At 62.2% G+C, this 9,615-nt stretch overlaps 1 long non-coding RNA gene across 1 annotated transcript; it reads left to right on the plus strand.

Moving 5' to 3' along the window:
• Positions 1 to 360: 360 nt before the first annotated feature.
• On the plus strand, positions 361 to 6,898 carry LOC139039998 (uncharacterized). The gene is made up of 3 exons (XR_011493532.1): positions 361 to 737; positions 2,709 to 4,382; positions 4,946 to 6,898. It is a non-coding gene; the product is annotated as an uncharacterized lncRNA (long non-coding RNA).
• The last annotated feature ends 2,717 nt before the right edge of the window (positions 6,899 to 9,615 follow it).

Consider the following 9,615-nt stretch of genomic DNA (forward strand, 5'->3'; position numbering starts at 1 on the left):
GTTGCTGAGTCCCTCTCCCCAAGGTCACAGCTCCTGCCAGACGGGCCTCTCCTATGGCTACAGCTGCCCTTCAGGTCTGGTAGTAACGGCTCCCCTTTGTCACTGGCCCTGGGTACTCATCATCTCTCCTTTAATTCATTCATTTTCCATTTATTCAACTCTTCTCAAACACCCTGTCTGAGGGTACCGGTAAAATGTAAGACCATGTCAATTGCCCATATCAGAGAACATTCTTGTATGTTACACTTGGAGTAGCTTGGAGGGAAGACTATTGAAAACTAGGGGGAGGCTAGCCCCCAAGCCTCCCCTGGGGCCACCACTGTTTGTATCCCCAGGACATTATGCAGCAGGCGTCAATAACTGACTCAATGAATGAGTTGATCCTGCCCGGCTCCTCCACCGCCCAATAGCAGACCGCCTCTGCTTTCCTTCCACCAGGCCTGCTTCAGTCTCCCCGGCCAAGCCCAGGTGACAGGCTCCTTCCTTTCCCTGAGCCAGCCCTCTGGTTATACAGCGGTGGGTGGGTGGAGAAGCCCTGCGCCCAGGCCCCCAGGGGAGGCGAGGAGCCGCGGCCGAGCAGCGGGATCAGGAAACTAGGTCCCCAGCGTCCTCCACCCTAACAGGCTGGGGGCTTTGAGGCTGTCACTTCACCTCCGCGTGTGCAATGGGGACAGCCACGACCCCGGCCCCACACAGCAGATGATCCAAAAGATGGCACAGAGCTTCGCAAGCAAAAGGTGCTCGGGGACCCTCGGGGACGGCTGGCGGCGGTGCGGGGGTCCTCGGGGCCGGGGTCCCGGCGGCGGCGCGGGGGCGCGGGTCGCCGTCCCTTCCCCTGGGCGCGCCCCCATCCCAGCGCCCCGCCCGCAGCAGCTGGCGAACCGCCGCGCGCACCACCCCACGTGGGGCCGCACGGGCTCGCAGCCCCGGCTCTCGATTGGCCGCCGCGCAGCCAATCAGAGGGCGCTGTCGGCAGTGGCCGCGCCGATTGGCCGCGCTGGGCCGGCCCGGGAAGGGGGCGGGGCTCCCTTTTGTTCTTTCGTCGGCGCCGCGGGCGCCCCCACCGCGGAGCCCCAGTCGGGGCTGCGGGGGAGCCGGCGCTGGTTTGCGGCCGCGGCGGACGCCCCTCCCAGGTGGCCGCTCCGGGGCCAGCTCCCCTCCCGCCCCATTCACAACTCCCTCAACACGCTCACCCGGAGAAAGGATCAGCCGCCTGAAACGCGGCGGCGCAGGGGCTGACCTTGGACCAGCCCTTTCAGCGCTTCGTCCCTCGGTTCTCCTAGCCTTGCTTTCCCCGGTCTCGTAGGAATTGCGGAGAAGAAGAGCCCATAAAAAATGAGCTTGGGCTCTTTCTAAAATGTAACCAGTCAATGGTAGAAAGGCGCTGATTTTTCCTGAGAGGGAGCACGTGGGAAATTGCCGAGGAGGGGAGCCTTGGTGTCCGGATTTTGCTAACCTCAAGCCGTATTCAGAGTGACGGTCCTTTCCTAATCATGGCTGGGGGTTCTTGTCCCAGATGGGCCGGGTGGGGGATGAGGCAGAAGTCCCGCCTCTGCCTGGCCAGCTGTGCAAACTCTCCCTAAATCATTCTCCCTCTTCATCTCTCTTCGAAGTGGCCTCCCTCTGGGGTGGAAAGTGGTGGCCCCAGGAGCCAGGGGCCCTCACAGGGAGAGAGGGCTCTGAGCTGGGCTAGGGGGTCAGGGGTTCTGGTCTGCTCTCCCTTTAGCCCACCACCTTCCCTTCAGAAACTCCCTGAAAGCACTTTCCAGCGGAGCGGTGCGGCACACGCATCCCTGGAGGCAGGCACAGGGCTCCCAATCTCTAGTCCGGGGCCTGAGGTCCCCTCCCAGCCAGGGACCCCTAGGCTCAGCTCCTTTCCTTCCACCAGGTGGCAACTGTGGAGCCCACCAAGACAGGGCGGGTCCTCTGCAGAAGAAGGGGTCAGGCTCCAGGGAGTCCTCAGTGCCCCTCCCATCCCCCATTGACCTGGAAAAGCCCCCAAGCCAGTGCTGATGGAGAAGGAGTCCTGACAGTGGCTCAGGGATGGCTGTCATCTCCAAGGTCACCTGCCTGGACCTGGGAGTCTGTAAAACACGTAATTCCCTGAGAAAGACAGAGACTCTAGCCTCTTCAGCATTCAGAATGCCTCTCCATACTGTTGGTGGAGCAGGCCCTCAGCCATAGGTGGCTCCTCCGCTGGAGCGCACTGGGCCACCTGCTCCAGCTCCCAACAAGCAGCATGGGGGTCAGAGGCCTCCCCTGCAGCCTGGCTGGAGTGGCCCTTAGAAGGACTCCCAGCCTCAGGGCCTTGGCAGGTGTCTGCTGGCTCCCTGGGGGTGGGGTGCTGGGAGGCTGACATCTGCAGAGTGTTTTTACTGTTGGACAAATTGAATCAATTAAGCAGGCCCCATCGGGGTGGCTCGGAGCCCAGTGAACAGAAAGGAGGAGAGCAGAGCCAAGGGGGCAGCACAGACTTTCTCTGGGGGGCGGCTCCCCGGCAAGAATTCAGGGTGAAGAGGTGGACAGGATGTACCCCTTTGCCTGTGGTCTGGGGGCAGGGACCCTCTTTGCTGACCACAGTGAGGGAGGGTGGGGCATGCGCAAAAGGTAGAGCCAGCCCCGGGTGCTGGGGCACAGTACTGGGGGTGATGTGGAGGAAGCTTAGAGGGAGTGGCACCCGCCAGGCTGAGATCCACTTCTCATCCAAGATGCAGGCGCTGACTCGGCTTCTCGGCTGCCTGCCCTGCAACCCTTTGGGGCACCAGACACCAGAGCTCCCGACACCGCAGCGTCCTTTCAAAGGCATTTTGTTGCTCTCACACAGAGGCCTCCGGAAGCCGGGAGGCTCCACCGGAGAGAGGAGGCTGCCCAGGGAGGCCTGAGGAGCCGGCAGAGGAAAGAGGAAACAGACTGTGGAGGTGATAGTGAGGGTCGCTGGTCACCCACCTGGAGCGGAAGCTTCCCCCTTGGGCAGGCCCAGAACGATTTATAGGCCGGCTGCTCTGTGACCCAGCTGACCCAGGGTTGGCCACTCCCTAGGAGCCCAAGCAGCTGCCGAAGCATCCCCCTGCCCAAGCTGTGCCCAGTCCCTCGATTCTTGCAAGGGTGGCAGGGCCACTTCCTCAAACGCCCTTCCCCAGTGACCCAGGGCCAGGTGGCGTCTCCTTGGGCGACAGCTCTGAGGGAGCAGGGTATCTGTGAGTCGGGCCGGGCTCCCCACCCAGCTGCCATCCTTGGCACAGGCACTCACCAAAGTGCCTTTGCTCATCATGAGCCATGGCAGCAATGATCTCACTGCCACCCTAGACAGCCAGACCACGTCTGTCCCTTGATGTCAAGTGACCGTTACTAGGCCACCTGAGGCAGACGAGTGTCTCATCAGCAAACTCATGGAGGACAAATGGTCAGCGAGAGCCCTTCCTCTGTCAGCACTCAGGACGACGAGGCAGAGGCTGAGAAAGGGCACTGACCAACACCTGGGTCTGGGGTTGGCTGAGGGTCCCACTTCCAGGAGTTAGCCTGGGACAGGGTTAATTCACCGGGAGATGGGGAGACCCTTGCAGCCCCCGCAGCCCATGGTCTGGGGCCCCAGTGTGGACACTGCCCCTTCCCAGCCAGGCCCCTCTGAGCCAGCCTGAATTCCAGGCCCAGCTGCTGGCAGACAAGACGCAGGGAGGGACGGGGACAGGGTGACAGGCACTCTCTTGGTTTTTGCTTGCATGTCACCCGCCAAGGAACCTCAAACTCGGACCCCCAAAGTCACAGCCCCACATCCCCCTTGGGTAGAATTTGGAGGTGTCCGAGATGGGCGAGAGGGACCCGAGAGGGATTGCCGGGTCTGGGCGGTCCAGTGCCCTGTCTTAAGAGCAGCGAGTGCTCAGGCCGCGTGGCGCGCTCCCACTCCGGAGAGTGCGGTCAGCCCCCATTTGCCGGCGGAGGAGCCAGCAAGCAGGTAACAAGGGGGCACAGGGCCCTGGAAGGAAGGAACGGCAGTCACTTCGTCCACTGAGCCTGCGACGCATTTTCGCCCCGACCTCGCGAGCTGCGGTGCAGTCTCGGGGCGGCCCGTCGCCGCTCAGTGGGTCTGGGGAGCAGGTCTGAAGTCGCCTCTGCGGCCTCCCGCTCCCGCCCTCGCTCTACCATGCCGGTGTGAACCAGGAGATCAACGTCCGGCGCCGCCGCGGGCCCCCGGCGGGAGCCGGCGGCCGGCAGGAGCGGTGCGGGGGCGCCCTCCAGCGGCCGCGGTCGGGAAGGCGGCCGGCCGGAAGGCTGCGAAGCGCCGGCCGCGCGGGGCGAGCTTGCGCTGGGGGGACCTGGGGACCAAGCCGCGCCCCAGTGCCGGGCCTCGCGGACGGCGCCCCGTGTCACTGACTGGATCGCAGGTAACTTGGGGACCAAAGAGGGAGCTGCCTGTAAGAGTTAAAAGCCAGACACCTCTTGGAGCCCCAAGGGGGCGGGGCTGGGGAGAGGGACTTAGGGAGGAGTGGAGGGCGCACTGTCGGGAGCTGGAGGAGCATCTGATGAAGAGCTGAGGGAGGAGCACCGAGTCAGGAGCTGGGGGGGGAGCACTGGGTCAGGAACTGGGGAGGAGCACTGGGTCAGGAGCTGGGGAGGAGCACTTGGTCTGCAGCTGGGGAGGAGCATCGGGTCAGGAGCTGGGGGGAGCACCGAGTCAGGAGCTGAGGGAGCACTGAGTCAGGACCTAGGGAGGAGCATCGGGTCAGGAGCTGGGGAGGAGCACCGAGTCAGGAGCTGGGGGGAGCACTGCGTCAGGAGCTGGGGAGGAGCATTTGGTCTGCAGCTGGGAGAGGACTACTAAGTCAGGAGCTGAGGGAGCACTCAGTCAGGAGCTCGGTCTAGTTTTATCCCCATCAGGTGCGGATGTGTCCCCGGCTTGTCTCTGTGATGGACACAGCCCCTGGTATGGTCTGCCCCCGCCCCGCAGCGCGCAGCGAGGAGGCCGGCCCCGCCCCGCCCAGGGGGCGCGTGCGGAACTGGAGCACACGCCCAGTGAAGCAGCCCGTGGGAGCCCACCCAGCAGGCACCAGCGCCTCCCTCTGAGCTCAGATCCTGCCACACCCAGGCCAAGAGCACTTCTGGAGCAAAGACACGGCAGACGCTGTTTCCAGTATTACGGCTTTAAATGTTTCAACAGCTTTGTTGAGATATAATTCACACACCATTCAATTCACCCATTTAAAGTGTACAATTCTGTGGTTTCAGTATATTACATCATTAATTTTTTAACTTGTGGTAAAATATATAGAACATAAAATTTGCCATTTTAAAACCCTTTTTTTAAGTCTTAAGTGTTCCGTGGCATTTAAGTATATTCAGTGTTCTGCAACCATCACCACTACCCATTTCCAGAACTTTTGCATCATTCTGAACAGTAACTTTGTCCTCGTTAAGCAATAACTCCCCATTTCTCCCTCCCCCCAGCCCCTGGTAACCTCTAATCTACTTTCCATCTCTAAGAATTTGTCTACTCTAGATGTTTCATATGAGTGGAATCATACAGTATTTGTCCTTTTATGCCACTCAGCACAGTGTCTCCAAGGTTCATCCATGTTCAAGGGTGTGTCAGAACTTCATTCCTCTTCGTGGCTGAGTAATATTCCATCGTATGGCTGGAGCACGTGTTTCTCCACTCATCTGTTGACGGCCACTTGAGTTGTTCCCCCCTTTCCCCTGTTGTGAACAGTGTTGCAGCGAACATTGGCGTACAGCGTCTGTTCGAGGCCCTGCCCTCACTTCCTCTGAGTGCGTCCTCGAGTGGAAGGCAATTCTCTCTTTAGCTCTTTGAGAGGGGACAAACTGTTCTCCAGAACGCGGCACCAGCACTGCGTGAGGGTTCCAAGTTCTCTGCCTCCTCACCAGCGCAGGTTACTTTCATCATTATTATTACTGTATAGCGTTGATTTTTAAAAGTAATGTTTGCATTACAAGCTATATATTCGTTGAGAAGAATGTAAAAGCTACAGAGATAACAAACATTTTTCATTTTCCTCCCACCCCGCCCCTAGAGACGACCACCGCTCATCTTGGGCGAGACTGTTGGTCTCCATCTAAGGCCTTGTTTCTAGAACGGCGGGCGAGCGGTAGGGGGGGCTGCGAAGCCCTGCGAGGGTCGCCCGGGGTCCGCGGAGGGGCGGGGCCCCCAGCCGGGCGGACCGCGGGTCGGCGCGAACGTCCGTTACCGGGGCGCCCAGGACCGGGTCGCGGCGGCCTCCGGACGGCGGGCGGCCGGGGAAGAGGAGACCCCGCCGCCGCCGGGCTCGGAGGAGCCGCGCGCCCATTGGCCGAGAGCGCGACCGCCCGGGCCAATCAGGCGGCGGCGGCCCAGCACCCAATGGGAGCGCAGTGGGCGGGGCGGCGGCGGGCGCGTGCGCGGTGGGGCCTGCGCGCGGCCCCGCCCCGCCGCTGCGTGCTGGGCCTGAGTGCGCCCCGGCCCTCGTGGTCCTCGCGCGGGTCTGAGCGGTCCACGCGTTTGAAGTCCTGGCGCGGGCCAGGGGTCTCTCGCAGATGCGTCACCCCTCCCTCCCGGCCGTGCCGGGACGCCCCCGCCCTAACCGAGGGTCGGCGCTAACCCCCCTACCCCCCTGGCCGCGCATCCGTGCACCCGGGAGCCCCAACCTCCAGCCGGGACCGGGAGGTGGAAGCACTGTTTTGCCGCGGAACTGTCATTATTGTAGAATAAACGCTTTAGTACAAAGGGAGAGGCAGAATTTACGAGACGGCCCCTCGGAGCCGGGTGGGCGACATCTGGCCGCGGCGTTCTGCGAGGGGTCCCTTTATTCCGAGACAAAGGAGCCCCGAGGCCGCAGCGGCGGGGGTCCCTGTCGGCCCTGCGGGCGGACGCGGGCAGCGGCGACCAGGGGGTGGCGGGGGCTCTGGGCGGCGGCTCGCGACCCCCCCCCAAATTCGAGACAGGCCCCTCCCCCCCGCGCCGCGCTGCCCCGTCCCCTCCCACTCCCAGGTCCCTTTCCGCCCTCGCCCTCCTCCTCTCCGTCCCCTGCCCGCGTCTCTTCCCCTCCCCTCCCCCCTCCCCTCCCCTCTTTTTTTCTCCTTACCCTCCCCCTCCTCTCCCCCCGCCCTGCACCCGAGCGGCAAGGTTAAGAGAAAAGGCTTCGGGAGAATTTTCATTAAGTCAGCTCTGCTTCGGGGAATAACTAATAGAATCAAGGGCGGCTGCGACCCCCGCCCATTCCGCGGAGATAACTTATCCCACGTTCTGAAGGGCCCGTGGGGACCCGAGATCTTCCAGGACAGGGTCTTGCCCCTTCCCTCGGGAGCCCGGCTTCTCGCGGGTGCGGCGGCCCCGGTGCCCACGCGGCCGAGCCCTCGGGCCCTGCCCCCAGCCCCGTCCGGCCGCGCGCTCCCGCCTCGGGCCTCCAGGTGGCCGGGCGGCGCTCTGCACAAAGGCCGCAGAGAGCCGCAGCCGGGCGCGGAAGGACTCGCTTGTGTCTGGGCTCAGCTGCCCGAGAGTGAGGCCCACCCCATGGCGGGGAAGGGGGCCCCCTGGCCGGTGGGGCCTCCAGGAAGGGGAACGGGACGGCCCGAGTGAGAGGGCTGTGGAGCAGGTGCTGCTCCCCGCTCCCTCCTCCCGGGAGCCCAGCTCGGGGGAGCCTTTGGAGAGGGACATGGCTGGCAGGGCCGGCAGCACCTCGCCCCTGTGCACGGAGGCCGCGCTGCGGAGACAGGTGACCGCGAGAACAGCGGGAACTGCCAGTCCCATTCCCCCCCGTTACAGGGAGGCCTCCAGGGGCCAAGTTTGACCCTCACCAGGCCTGGGCCTTTGCTCCCCAAGGGCCGCCTGGGTGTGGATCAGAAACCCCAAGTCCCAGGGAGGACGGAGGGCAGGGCAGAGGCGGGCAGACCAGGAGGTCCTCAGAGGGGCCTGTGGAGCCAGGGCTGGGGGGGGGGGGTTCTGCCTCTAACTGGCTCAGTAAACTTCTGTAAGTCACTCTGCTCCCAGCCTCAGAGCTCTCTCCCCAAACTGGGAATCCCCTTTAGCTGCCTGCTTACACCCCAAGAGAATTGCCCTGTAACCGAGCCCTCAGAGAAGCCCAAGTCCTCTGAGGAACCACAAGCCCCACCTAATATGCCCTTCTGTCTGCCACCATCTGACGCTCCAGATGCCCTGGCCTCCCTGCGGTTCCTGGAGTACACCCAGACCTGTGCTCACCCCAGGGCCTTTGCGCCATTCCTTCTTCTGGGGACTGCTTTTCTCCCCATCAGCTGGCTGCCCCCCATGTCCTCCTTCAAATCTTTGCTCAAGTGTTGTCTTTGAGGGGCCTCCCCTAGCTCCCTATTTAAACTTTTGACCCCCTGACTCCCTGCCCCCTCCTTGTCCCAGTCTCGGCTTTGTGACTGTTTCTCTGCAGCCCTCATCTCCTCTAACTTACTGCACGGTTTCCTTGGTATTTGGGGAGGTGTTTTTTGTTGAAGAGGATTGTCCCTGAGCTAACGTCTGTGCCAGTCTTCCTCTATTTTGTATGAGACACTGCCACAGCATGGCTTGATGAGTGGTGTGTAGGTCCACACCGGGGATCCAAACCTGCAAACCCCGGGCTGCCAAGTGGAGCGTGCAAACCTAACCACCACGCCACCGGACCCGTCCCAAGGTTTCATTGTTTTAAGAGTGTTTCCCTCAACTAGGATGTGAGATCGCTCTGTCCATTGTGTTTCTGGCTGTGTCCCCCCTGGCTCTCAGGAGGCAGGCCCTCACTAAGTATCTGTTGACAATAAAGTAGTGAATATGAATCCACATAAATCTGTAGACCACCCTTCAGGTCAAGGCCAACCCTCCTCCCAGCCCCACACTGGAGCCAGTGCTGGGGCGACAAACCAGCTACTATGTACAACATACACGACAGAACGTTAACATTCGCAACATGTCGGAGGGTCTTTATTAATCAGTGAGGAAAACAGCAGCCTCTCAAGAGAAAATAGGCATGGCTGTGAACAGACATTCCACGATGGCCACAGACAAATGAAAAGATGCTCCAGCCTTCCCCCGGTCAGCTGTGCACATTCAGACAACCGGGAGACATCATTTCTCACCTACCAGATTGGCAAACATCACAGGGTGGTTGTGGCTGGTGTTGGGGGCTGCAGGGAAAAGGCACCCACAGTGGGAGGGGGTGAGGGAGGGAGGGCAGTGGCGCCACAGGGCCCTTGCAGTTTCATGCTGAGGACCCGGGAAAGCACAGCCAGCCAGGGCCCTCTCAGCTCCAGCTCCAGCTCCCGGCTGCTGAACCCGGGCGCAGCCCTGCGAGGCGCTCAGCCAAGCGCAGGCCCGCAGTGTAAGCACACAGGGAGCCAGCCCAAGAGCAGCCAGTAAGACCTTCCCCAGCTGGGGCTGGGCCTCCTGCCCGCCCCTGCTCCTTGGTATTGGATGTTCCTGAGATACCAGCTGGGAGGAGACATGCCTCTCCAGCCTGGCCAGTGGGTGCCAAGTCTGGGTGGCGGCTCTGCTCCCCGTGGAGAGGCCTAGGGCACTGTGCAGTTGGTGGGAAGCAGCCAGAGCAGCTCCAGAAATACTCATCAAGGAACCAGTAAATCACAGCTCCATCCGCCTCCCGCCCTCACCCCTCCGCATGGCTGCCTGAC

This window comes from Equus asinus, chromosome 13 (genome assembly GCF_041296235.1).
Source record: "Equus asinus isolate D_3611 breed Donkey chromosome 13, EquAss-T2T_v2, whole genome shotgun sequence".
In the NCBI taxonomy this organism is placed as follows: domain Eukaryota; kingdom Metazoa; phylum Chordata; class Mammalia; order Perissodactyla; family Equidae; genus Equus; species Equus asinus.